This window comes from Polyodon spathula, unplaced genomic scaffold (genome assembly GCF_017654505.1).
Source record: "Polyodon spathula isolate WHYD16114869_AA unplaced genomic scaffold, ASM1765450v1 scaffolds_2237, whole genome shotgun sequence".
Lineage (NCBI taxonomy): Eukaryota > Metazoa > Chordata > Actinopteri > Acipenseriformes > Polyodontidae > Polyodon > Polyodon spathula.
This window is the reverse complement of record NW_024473711.1, coordinates 1-12500: the sequence shown is the minus strand read 5'-3', so window position 1 is coordinate 12500 and position 12500 is coordinate 1. Positions and strand designations below refer to the sequence as shown.

At 45.9% G+C, this 12500-nt stretch overlaps 6 non-coding genes and 4 pseudogenes across 6 annotated transcripts; all 10 read right to left on the bottom strand.

The window, feature by feature from the left end:
- The window catches only part of LOC121310535, a 201-nt pseudogene extending 196 nt beyond the window's left edge, over nucleotides 1-5 (bottom strand).
- Nucleotides 6-1473: 1468 nt separating this feature from the next.
- LOC121310550 lies at nucleotides 1474-1640 on the bottom strand (annotated as a pseudogene).
- A 186-nt stretch (nucleotides 1641-1826) lies between these two features.
- LOC121310553 lies at nucleotides 1827-1944 on the bottom strand. Its single transcript, XR_005948877.1, has one exon. It is a non-coding gene; the product is annotated as a U5 spliceosomal RNA (small nuclear RNA).
- Nucleotides 1945-2380: 436 nt separating this feature from the next.
- On the bottom strand, nucleotides 2381-2573 carry LOC121310482. Its single transcript, XR_005948819.1, has one exon. It is a non-coding gene; the product is annotated as a U2 spliceosomal RNA (small nuclear RNA).
- A 202-nt stretch (nucleotides 2574-2775) lies between these two features.
- Nucleotides 2776-2893, bottom strand: LOC121310469. Its single transcript, XR_005948807.1, has one exon. It is a non-coding gene; the product is annotated as a U5 spliceosomal RNA (small nuclear RNA).
- A 492-nt stretch (nucleotides 2894-3385) lies between these two features.
- Nucleotides 3386-3566, bottom strand: LOC121310534 (annotated as a pseudogene).
- Nucleotides 3567-8609: 5043 nt separating this feature from the next.
- On the bottom strand, nucleotides 8610-8727 carry LOC121310555. The gene has a single exon (XR_005948879.1). It is a non-coding gene; the product is annotated as a U5 spliceosomal RNA (small nuclear RNA).
- A 427-nt stretch (nucleotides 8728-9154) lies between these two features.
- LOC121310544 lies at nucleotides 9155-9371 on the bottom strand (annotated as a pseudogene).
- A 2335-nt stretch (nucleotides 9372-11706) lies between these two features.
- Nucleotides 11707-11824, bottom strand: LOC121310468. The gene has a single exon (XR_005948806.1). It is a non-coding gene; the product is annotated as a U5 spliceosomal RNA (small nuclear RNA).
- Nucleotides 11825-12275: 451 nt separating this feature from the next.
- Nucleotides 12276-12468, bottom strand: LOC121310531. The gene has a single exon (XR_005948865.1). It is a non-coding gene; the product is annotated as a U2 spliceosomal RNA (small nuclear RNA).
- Nucleotides 12469-12500: the final 32 nt, after the last annotated feature.

The window sequence follows — 12500 nt, the reverse complement described above, 5'->3', positions numbered from 1 at the left end:
TTTATTTAATCTTTTGGCCAAACAAACACAATAAACAAACAACAGAAAAACACAATTCAGGACTAGTACATACAAAAATAACAATACCTTAAACAAAACCATTCACAAACAAGGAACACAAAACTTATTATCATCACAACTCAAGTCAAACCAACTACAAAAAAGCCCCTCCCATATTACAACACATTACCAAAACACAATTCCTAACTCAAAGTCCTTATTTCAAACAATAACTCAGTCCGGTTTCTTCTTTTTCCTGTCCTCTGGATCTCCACCACTTTGCTGCAGCGAAGAAGGCCATGGTTTCCTTATCCAGAATATTGGACTCCAAAGGCTCCTCCCCTCTCTCTCGGCAGCTGTTTCTGCTTTCCTCTTCTTCTCTCTCATGCCAGATTGAGTGTTTAACTCCATCTCCTCCTCTGTATCCTCAGCCTCCGAAGAGGCTTTTGAGGCCTCACTCCCCCAGCTCTGTCTTCTTTGTCCCAGAATCCTCTTTCGAAGCTCCGCCCTTTTCCTTTGTCTGGGGAGCAGCAGGTTTTCCCGCCGTTCCGCCTCCATCCTGCTTGGAACCTCCCCCAACATTTCCTCCATCTCACCTTCACTTCCTCTTCTTTCCTCTCCACTCTCTTTTTTGCTTTCTTTTTGGTCTTTCTTTTGCTCATTCCCGGTCTTTTTTGCCTTCTCTTTGTTCTCCTTCCCTCCTCCAGCAGCCTGAGCGTAAGTTTTGGCTCTGACTCCCAAAGCTTCAGACATTCTCTCTATACAAATGACCAGTCTTTAAACACAGGTTACATCTCGATGCCCACTTCTTACAGTCTTTAGCCACATGCCCTTCCCGCCTGCATAGAGAGCAGTAAACCCCACTTGCACTCTGCTCGCCTCATGCTCTTCTGCTGTTGCATCTAAAACAAAACTTTGGCTGGCCTGGGTACCTCCTTTTCAGTCCCCGAATACAGGACTCCAGGTGGAGCATATCCCAGGAAATACTATCCACAAAATACCTTCGAACTGTAAATGCTGCAGACGGAATCCAGTAAAACGCCAGACTCCATTCCAGATGCCTAGAGCTGCCCAGGATCTTTTCAGGTGGCCTCCTTTCTTAAAGCAAAAAGGCCCAAAGGCCTTCAAACGAGTTGTGATGTCCCTCCTCTGCAAAGCAAAAACACAAAGGGAGTAGACATCCTTACCCGGCGAAAGGGCCGGTCTCCATTGCAGGTGAACAGAGGGCCTGCAGCATGTTAAACGAAAAAGCTGGTTCAAGGCCCTCTTTCTCTTTAAAAATCAAAAAAATGTCCAAAAAAAACTGCTCCGAAACATCAAGGCCACGTCAAAAATGACTTCCCTTTTCTTCAAAATCCTCTCAGGCACAAGATATCCTCGACCTCCAACTCGAAGATTCCGAACAGCACCTGCTCTCTCGCTCTTTTCCTCTCCCATTTCTTGCTCCTGATTAGCATAAGGCTAGAAAGGTCTTATTCTTCAAAACAAACCGGAGGTACTGCAATACCGGGTCGATGCCATTCCGATTCCATCTCCCGCTTCCCATTGCCTTCTAATACAGATGGTCCCCCTATGGGGGACGTATCAGCTGATAAGAACAGATACTACACTTGAGCAGAGCCAAGAGGCCGAGAAGCGATGCCCACAATGGTTTTGGCCAAACGCCCCGGGCGCGGCCGCCCGCCGCAGCAGTCGTGGTACTTGCTTCTCGGGCGGGCGGAGGGAGGGAAGGAAGGAAGGAAGGAAGGAAGGAAGGAAAGGTGCCGGGCTCCAACGGGGGCGACCGCCCTTTCTGTGCTCGTTCTGCTTTTAAACTCCAGGTGGAGCCCCTCCCTGAGGGGAAGGGCTGTCCAAAAATTGGATCGAACTCGTAAATGCTCCTCTCCACGGAAATCTTTAGTAAAAGGCGAAAGATTTATTCGAGCTGTAGAGAAGCCAGAGCGTGCCTTTGCTGGTGGCCGAGCCCTTCCGGCCGGCCCAAAGGCCCAAAGGCCCTCCCCTCTGCCAAGCGGCAGCGAGGCCACGCACGCAAAACAAAAACAGGGAACTCCTCCCAAAACGCATCTGCCTTTCCGCCCCGGCGAAAGGGCGCTTTGCTGCTGCTGCTACACTGGCCTGCTGCGTGTGTTAGGCCTGCCTGAATATGAAATATGAAAAAAAAAAAAAAAAAAAAAAAAAAAAAGAACGAAAAGAGCGGGAAAACGGCGCGTCCCAGAAAGGGAGGGGCTGGGAGGGGGCGGGGAGGGGGGGTGGGGGGAGGGGGTGGGGCTCTCTCTCTCTCTCTCTCTCTCTCTCTCTCTCTCTCTCTCTCTCTCTCTCTCTCTCTCGCTCTCTCTCTCTCTCTCTCGCTCTCTCTCTCTCTCTCTTTTGACCTTTCTGAGAAATGGGCACCGTTCCCGGAGGTACTGCAATACCGGGTCGATGCGTGGAGTGGACGGAGCAAGCCCCGCTTCCATCTCCCGCTTCCAAAAATCCATTTAATATAGACGGTCCCCCTATGGGGGACGTATCAGATATTAAACTGATAAGAACAGATACTACACTTGATCTGAGCCAAGAGGCCGAGAAGCGATGCCCACAATGGTTTTGGCCAAACGCCCCGGGCGCGGCCGCCCGCCGCAGCAGTCGTGGTACTTGCTTCTCGGGCGGGCGGGCGGGAGGGCGGAAGGAAGGAAGGAAGGAAGGAAGGAAGGAAGGAAGGAAGGAAAGGTGCCGGGCTCCAACGGGGGCGACCGCCCTTTCTGTGCTCGTTCTGCTTTTAAACTCCAGGTGGAGCCCCTCCCTGAGGGGAAGGGCTGTCCAAAAATTGGATCGAACTCGTAAATGCTCCTCTCCACGGAAATCTTTAGTAAAAGGCGAAAGGTTCATTCGAGCTGTAGAGAAGCCGGAGCGTGCCTTTGCTGGTGGCCGAGCCCTTCCGGCCGGCCCAAAGGCCCAAAGGCCCTCCCCTCTGCCAAGCGGCAGCGAGGCCACGCACGCAAAACAAAAACAGGGAACTCCTCCCAAAACGCATCTGCCGTTCCGCCCCGGCGAAAGGGCTGCTTTGCTGCTGCTGCTACACTGGCCTGCTGCGTGTGTTAGGCCTGCCTGAATATGAAATATGAAAAAAAAAAAAAAAAAAAAAAAAAAAGAAAAAAAAAGAACGGGAATTTTCGGCGGAAAACGGCTCGTCTCGCTGGAGGGTGGAGGGAGACTCCCGTTAAGGGGGGATTTGCACTTAAGTGGGGGATGGAGGGAGGGTTACCCCTCCTCTAAGGGCTCTCTCTCTCTCTCTCTCTCTCTCTCTCTCTCTCTCTCTCTCTCTCTCTCCTCTCTCTCTCTCTCTCTCTCTCAGCTCCTCTCTCTCTCTCTCTCTCTCTCTCTCTCTCTCTTTTGACCTTTCTGAGAAATGGGCACCGTTCCCGGAGGTACTGCAATACCGGGTCGATGCGTGGAGTGGACGGAGCAAGCCCCGCTTCCATCTCCCGCTTCCAAAAATCCATTTAATATAGACGGTCCCCCTATGGGGGACGTATCAGATATTAAACTGATAAGAACAGATTTTGATTTTTGATATTAAATTTTATTCAGTGGTTTACATGACATTTTTCATCACTGATCCCCATGTTTCTTTACATTTCTTTTCCCCATGCACAAACCCATACATTCTAAGCATACCTTTAATTTGTGCCACAAATGCATAATACATCTCTTTAGCTGTCAAAACATCCTTGATCTTCCTGATTTGTTTGCATCTTGTATTCCATACATATTCTTTTCCCATACTAACTATGGTCCACACCACCTCATATTCTCTCTGTTTCAATTTATTCAAACCTCCACCATACAGAATGCAATCAGATGACAAGACATTATCCTCAATGACTCCTTTCATAATCCTCATCCTCACCCGCCTCCAGAACTTAGTCACAACCTGGCAGCTCCATAACGCGTGCCTCACCGTTTCTCCTACCCCACATTTCCTTGGACACAATGAATCCCTCGCACACCCATGTCTGTATAATGTATCTTTTACAGGTAATCTATTCAATGCCGCCAACCAATTTAAATCCTTTGTTGAATTATCCAAATACTTTGGTTGTAGCTGTTTCCAATTGATTTCACTATTTACCTGTACCTCTGCCCTTTTGTTTATCATTTTATCCCTAAGACATGTGTACATCCCTTTATGATTTAACACCACTTCCTTTTTCAGAATTTCTGGATGTGTTTTTAAAAACAGAGCAGCTCTTTCATAATGCCACGGCCTCTTATCTGCCCTGGGTACGACATTCCTAATATTTACTATGGATCTTAACACAAAGGAAAACCAAAACTTTATAAAAAAACAAGCTTTGTGATCTTTCTCTTCAATAATCATTTTACAAGTATTGTGGACATACAAAACCTCTAACTTTAATGGGATACATGGAACATCTCTGCCCCCTTGTGGTACTGGCATATACATCTGTTCTCTTTTAACCGATTCATACCGACCCCCCCATATAAAAGAAAACACCACCTTTGTCAGTAATAATTTACATTTTGTCGGCATAGGAAAGATATAAGCCATATAATTCAAACCTGGCAGTAGATCTGCTTTGATAACAACCACCTTCCCTGTTATAGTTAATCTCCTAACCCTCCATATATCCAATTGTGTTTTAACCCTCTCAATTTTCTCCACCCAGTTTCTTTTAGCACATTCTTCTTTGTAAAACTTAAGACCTAAAATTTTCATCCCATCTTTGCACCAGGTAAAGCCATGTCTTACATCATTCCTGTCAGCCCACCTTCCACAATACATTATCGATGACTTCCCCATGTTAATCTTTGATCCTGTTGCACGACTGAACCCCTGCAACAGCTCTACTATCCTGTCCAATCCTTTATCTGTTGACACAAATAATGTCATGTCATCTGCATATTGAGTGATTTTAACTGTATCCCCCGCCCCTCCTGGTATATGGACCCCTTTAATGTCTTTATCCTTTCTGATTAATTCCGCTAAAGGTTCGATAAAAATTACATAAAGCAAAGGAGACAGAGGGCAACCCTGCCTCACCCCTCCAAACTGTCTAACTGGTTCAGAAAAAAACCCATTTATATTTACCAAACTAAACACCTCTTTATACAATATCTGGATCCACTTTATAAAAAATGGCCCAAAATTAAATTTCTTCAACAAATTTAACAAAAAAGCGTGATTCACCCTATCAAATGCTTTCTCCTGATCTAAATTTAATAGGCATAGAGGTAAGTCTCGTTCTTTAACCCAAGTCAAAATGTCCCTTATTAAAATTAGATTTAGACAACTAGACCTCCCCTTCACTCCACATGTCTGGTCTATATTCACTATTGATGGCATTACTCTTTTTAGCCTATTTGTTAATATTTTACTTAATATTTTATAATCCACTGAGAGCAATGTTATTGGCCTCCAGTTCTCTAGCTCAGTTCTATCCCCTTTCTTGAATATAAGGCTTATTACCCCTTTCCTCATTGACTCAGGCATTATTCCCTCTTCAAAAATCTCCCTATATACCTCCACCAAATCCTTCTTTAGCAAATCCCAAAAACACACAAAGAATTCTTTGGGCAACCCATCACACCCTGGCGTTTTATTTCCTTTCATTGAATCTAGTGCTGCCTTTGCCTCAGCCTCCGTTACCTCCCCCTCCAATTGATCCTGCTCTTCACTAGTTAATTTATTCTCAATACTCCTCAACAACACATCTACCTCCTGTTGAGACACTTCCCTTTCAGCAAAGAGATCCTGATAAAACCGCCTGGCATGCCTTAACATTTCCTCCTTCCCACCAACCACCCCTTTTTCTGTTTTAAGCCCAATTACTACACTTTTAGTTTGTTTTTGCTTTACTGATTGAAAAAAAAATTTGGTTACCTTTTCATCACTTTCTTTCTCATTTATTTTAGCCAAGAAAGCAAACTCCTGGGCTTTCTGCTCAAAATAATCCCCCATTGCTCCTTTTAACCTCTTAACCTCTCCCCAGTCTATCTCTTCTCCATTATTCATTTTAGAGAACAATCCTTGTAATTTATAATTGTAACCATTTATTTTATCTCTCTCCCTCCTCCTCTGCCACCTGCAATATTTCTGACAAAATGTATTAACTTTCTTTTTTACATCTTCCCACCACCCTACCATAGAGTTGTACCCCCTTTTTAAATTCTGCCACCCTTTATACATTTCCTGGAACCTAGCCTGAAATTCCTCATCCTCCAGAACTCTTACATTAAGTTTCCAAAACCCCGTCCCTCTCTCTGGAACCTCCACCTTTATACTGACTACCAGCATTTCGTGATCCGAGCCCCAACATGGAAAAATTTTAAAATCTTGGATTGTAACCCCCACTGGTAGAAAAAAATAATCAATCCTTGATTGATCCCCTCTAGAGTTCCTCCATGTAAACCCCCCATCCTGTTTATTCATTTCTCTATAAGAGTCATAAAAAGAAAAATCAGTACACATTTTTTTAATCCACGTGGCCGAAAAATCCCTAGCACCTTGTTCCTCACTCTCCAATTTATCTAAAGACACATTAAAGTCTCCACCCATCACCACCACCCTACTAGTATTTAAAAGTGAAGGCAAACACTTAAAAAACTCCAATCTAGCCCCCCTCTTACTAGGTGCATACACATTTATACAACGAAACCTCACCCCGTTCCAATTTACATCCACACACAACACTCTTCCAGGATTAACAGAACATGAGCTCTCAATAACAAAACCCCTTCCCTTAAATAGTATCCCCACCCCATCAGCGTGCACATGCCCAATGCTCCAACATGAAGGTCCTTCTTTCCATTCTTTTGAAAACGTCTTTATATCTCCATTATCTTTTAAATGGCATTCTTGGAGGAATGCTACATCAAAGTTCACAGTCGCCAATGAAAACAAAAAGGTTTTTCTTTTCCCAATGTCCCTCAAGCCTCTTGCATTAATTGTCAGTACTTTAAATGCCATTAGGTAGTTTTAAAGAAGCGATTCTCTCACTCACCTGTCTCTTCACGTTGTTTCTTGCTTCCCTCTGCTCTCAACAACATTCCTGTTGTGTGAGCAAATGTCTCAACCCCTCCAGGACTCAAATATCCTTTCTGCCCAGATGTGTTGGCTTCGCACACAGAGTAGTCTTCTCCTTCTTCCAGCTCCTTCATACTGCTTACCAATGGATCGAATCTATTATAAGTGGTTACAGCTGTGACCACCCCTTTTAGCCCTTTCTTCTCCTCCGGCTCTTCCTCTTTTTTCTCACCTGAAGCTTTTCTCTTGTTCCTTGCTTCCATCCATTCCATTCCTTCCGAATTCTCTCTGGCCTCCTCCATCTCATGCTCATCCTCACCCCACTCCTTTACTGAAGAAAGCTCAGCCGAAGACTCTCCTTCGCTATCAGTGACATCAGAAACATCCAACCCCATCCATTTTGCATAATCCTCTTTGGACTCTTCCTCTGAGCTCTTGGGACTTGGGTCTTCCTTCTGCTGGTCTTGCATGCTTGCATCCTCTGCCCTTTTATCTACTGTCACTGACTGCTCCTCTGCTTCCTGCTGTTCTGCCGGTGGTGGTCTAGCTACTGTTGCCTCTGCATATGTTCTTCTCTTTTGAGGACAGGATTTATACAAGTGTCCAGGATCTCCACACAGGTTACAGCTCTTCGCTTTTGTGCAGTCTTTAGCCTTATGGCCACTTCCATTACAATTACTGCAATGATCTTCCATGCAGTCCACCATAACATGGCCAAACTGGCCACATTTTCTACAATAACGTGGCTGTCCTGGATAAAAAAGATAGCCTTTATTAGGCCCAATTGAAAAGTTACTTGGAGGGTGTCTGACTCCTCCTATTCCTTCCGGGTCCTTTTTAAAAGTAACTGTATATCTCCTTTTTCCATTCCAGATATCATATTCATTCTTTATTTTCTCTCCATTTTGCACTTGGTCACAGTAGCGCAATAAAAAGGTCTTTATTTCATTCTCTTGCACAAAAGGGTTGAACATATGCACAGTTAGTGTTCTCACCTCTCTGGTGTACAGCATCTCCATTTTGATTCCAAAAAAACAAGGAAGGTTTCTCTTCTTTTTGTAGATTTCCCAAACGTTGTAACAAAGAGACTCCGAAACCAAGGTGATGTCGTATATCCTGGTCTTCAAGAATTCCTGCAAACAGAATATTTGCTGTGGAAATATGCCGAGCTCTCCCATCAAGATCTTCTCCATAAGAAATTTTAAATCCACTTTTCTGCGTAGCTCCTCATCTTCTGCTAACTCCAAACGCACAGTGTTCTTCAATCGCACCCTGGGGGTCGACGGTGATCCTAGATTCTCCATTCTGATGGCGTCTCAAGAGCTGCGGTCAGGCCACATACACTTGATTGAGCCAAGAGGCCGAGAAGCGATGCCCACAATGGTTTTGGCCAAACGCCCCGGGCGCGGCCGCCCGCCGCAGCAGTCGTGGTACTTGCTTCTCGGGCGGGCGGAGGGAGGAAGGAAGGAAGGAAGGAAGGAAGGAAGGAAGGAAGGAAGGAAGGAAGGAAGGAAAGGTGCCGGGCTCCAACGGGGGCGACCGCCCTTTCTGTGCTCGTTCTGCTTTTAAACTCCAGGTGGAGCCCCTCCCTGAGGGGAAGGGCTGTCCAAAAATTGGATCGAACTCGTAAATGCTCCTCTCCACGGAAATCTTTAGTAAAAGGCGAAAGGTTTATTCGAGCTGTAGAGAAGCCAGAGCGTGCCTTTGCTGGTGGCCGAGCCCTTCCGGCCGGCCCAAAGGCCCTCCCCTCTGCCAAGCGGCAGCGAGGCCACGCACGCAAAACAAAAACAGGGAACTCCTCCCAAAACGCATCTGCCGTTCCGCCCCGGCGAAAGGGCGCTTGCTGCTGCTGCTGCTACACTGGCCTGCTGCGTGTGTTAGGCCTGCCTTAAATATGAAAAATAAAAAAAAAAAAAAAAAAAAAAAAAAAAAAAAAAAAAAAAGAAAAAGAGCGGGAAAACGGCGCGTCCCAGGAAAGGGGAGGTGGGGAGGGAGGGAGGGGGGGCTCTCTCTCTCTCTCTCTCTCTCTCTCTCTCTCTCTCTCTCTCTCTCTCTCGCTCTCTCTCTCGCTCTCTCTCTCTCTCTCTCTCTCTCTCTCTCTCTCTCTCTCTCTTTTGACCTTTCTGAGAAATGGGCACCGTTCCCGGAGGTACTGCAATACCGGGTCGATGCGTGGAGTGGACGGAGCAAGCCCCGCTTCCATCTCCCGCTTCCAAAAATCCATTTAATATAGACGGTCCCCCTATGGGGGACGTATCAGATATTAAACTGATAAGAACAGTTTTTTTTTTTTTTTTTTTTTTTTTATTTTTTAAAGTTTTTATTTTTTTTTTAAAAAAGAAAAACATACTCATACATAATCAAACCACTAAATACAATACAGAACAAAAACAGTCACATTATCGAAGTCATAAAGAACTTTACAATAAAAAACAGACCCTTTGAAAAAAACTACACGACTAACACTTACACCCACAATACCATAACAAATAACAAAGACAAAAAACACCCAAAACCACAAGAACATGTTATCATTACAAACCCAAACCACTAAACCAAAGACTAGCTAATACATAAAACCAATAACTAACATATATTCTGAAAAACACCATTTCTTTAAATTTACATATATGCAAATCAACCCCTGAACACAAACCCACAAAAAACGTTCAAAAAACACATATAGACAACATCATTTCATTATAATAATCATCACACAAACATACAATTCAGCAAAAAAAAAACAAAAAACAAAACCATATTCCCCTATTTCTTTTCCGCCTCCCTCCTTGCTATATCTGCTTTCCGTCTAGCATCTTGCAAAATCCTGTCCCTCTCAATCCAATACTTCTGTACCTCACTCTCCGGTGCAGGTCCCTTTCTCAGTCTTTCATTCCAAATCATTAATTCACTAAATTCCTTCTCACAGTAACAAGACATTAAAGTATGTCTATAGGTAGAAGTCTCTACACCTTTCTTTTTCTTCTTCTCCTCTTGTATTACCATCTTCTCTGCCCAAGTTAGCCGTTCGTACGCCTCCTTTTCCTGTTTCCTTTTCTCCTTTGTGTCTTCGATTCTTTTTTTCCTCCTTTCCTCCTCTTCTTCCACACTTTCAGACCAGCTTGGCCCGACTACACCCTCGCTGGTACTCTCTTCACTACTGCTCACAGCTCCAATCTCCCTCTCTTTCCGCTTTCTTTGAACTCCACTCTCCGTTGCCTCCATCGCCTCACTCTCTTGTACCTTGTCCGCCCCACCACCACCTTCACCCACACCACCACCACCACACATACTCTCATCTGCACCCCCTTTTACTACATTACCACTCATACCCCCTCCACCTCTCTCCACACCATGTTCCTTACCTACAAGACCACCACTTTTACTCCCTCCACACATCCCCTTTACACTCCCATCTTTCTTTACCCCATCACCACACTCATTTGCTCGCTCACCATCCATACCACACCCACCTCCACTCATTCCCTTTCCAGTCCCATCTTTCTTTGCACCATCACCACCCTCATTTGCTCGCTCACCATCCATACCACACCCACCTCCACTCTTCCCTTCTCCACTCCCATCTTTCTTTGCACCATCACCACTCTCATTTGCATGCTCTCCATCCATACCACGCTTTACCACACTCTCTATACAAATGATCAAAGGATCCACACATACTACAACTCTTTGGGGTGTTGCAGTCCATCGCTTCATGCCCCTTCCTCCTACACTTTTGGCAGAACACCACTTGGCACTCACTCGCCTCATGTCCTTCAGTGTCACACTTGAAGCATTTCCTTGGTTGCCCAGGGTAAGATAGAAAACCCCTGTTTCCTCCAATCTGTATCTGGCCCGGAGGGTGTACTATACCCCCCTCTTTTGTACTGCAAATCTTCAGCCTCACAATAAATTTCCATTTCCCAGTCCAAATACCTGCAGGGTCAAGAACTTTAAAAGGTCCCGAAATAATATCGCAAACCCGACCAACGTACTGTGCAACATCCTCTTGTCCAACATATGGGTTGTACATAAAAACAAATAAAGGTCGAACTTCCCTTGCAAACAAAGGGTCTCCAATATACATTGAAAAAGGTCTTTCATTTTTCTTCTGCTGAAAAACATCCCACACATTTCGAGCCAGTTCTTCGCTACATAGAGCTAAATCAAAAAACTTATCATAATTTTGGAAACAAAAAATAGACTTAACTTCCAGCTTCAGTCCTTTCAGCAGCACTTCCTTAACGAAAAATTCACGTCCACCTGGCGTATTCTTCCATTCTCCAACATCCACGGTCCTCAGCTGTTTCTCCAACTCCTCACTCCATCGAAACCGGATCAGGTTCTGCATTCTCCTTCCCGTTGCCATCGCATCCAGCTCCCAGCGCCTTCTCTTTCTCAGCAAATATTCAAAATGCTGCGGTCATGCCACATACACTTGAAATGAGCCAAGAGGCCGAGAAGCGATGCCCACAATGGTTTTGGCCAAACGCCCCGGGCGCGGCCGCCCGCCGCAGCAGTCGTGGTACTTGCTTCTCGGGCGGGCGGAGGAAGGAAGGAAGGAAGGAAGGAGGAAGGAAGGAAGGAAGGAAGGAAGGAAGGAAGGAAGGAAGGTGCCGGGCTCCAACGGGGGCGACCGCCCTTTCTGTGCTCGTTCTGCTTTTAAACTCCAGGTGGAGCCCCTCCCTGAGGGGAAGGGCTGTCCAAAAATTGGATCGAACTCGTAAATGCTCCTCTCCACGGAAATCTTTAGTAAAAGGCGAAAGGTTCATTCGAGCTGTAGAGAAGCCGGAGCGTGCCTTTGCTGGTGGCCGAGCCCTTCCGGCCGGCCCAAAGGCACTCCCCTCTACCAAGCGGCAGCGAGGCCACGCACGCAAAACAAAAACAGGGAACTCCTCCCAAAACGCATCTGCCGTTCCGCCCCGGCGAAAGGGCGCTTTGCTGCTGCTGCTACACTGGCCTGCTGCGTGTGTTAGGCCTGCCTGAATATGAAATATGAAAAAAAAAAAAAAAAAAAAAAAAAAAAAAAAAAAGAGCGGGAAAACATGGCGCGTCCCATGGGAAAGGGGTCGTTGGCCAGGTCCCACCCCATCCGGGAGGGGAGGGAGGGGGGGGAGGGAGGGCCTCTCTCTCTCTCTCTCTCTCTCTCTTTCTCTCTCTCTCTCTCTCTCCCTCTCTCTCTCTCTCTCTCTGCCTCTCTCTCTCTCTCTCTCTCGCTCTCTCTCTCTCTCTTTTTTGACCTTTCTGAGAAATGGGCAACGTTCCCGGAGGTACTGCAATACCGGGTCGATGCGTGGAGTGGACGGAGCAAGCCCCGCTTCCATCTCCCGCTTCCAAAAATCCATTTAATATACACGGTCCCCTGATAGGGGACGTATCAGATATTAAACTGATAAGAACAGATACTACACATGGTCGGAGACAAGAGGCCGAGAAGCGATGCCCACAATGGTTTTGGCCAAACGCCCCGGGC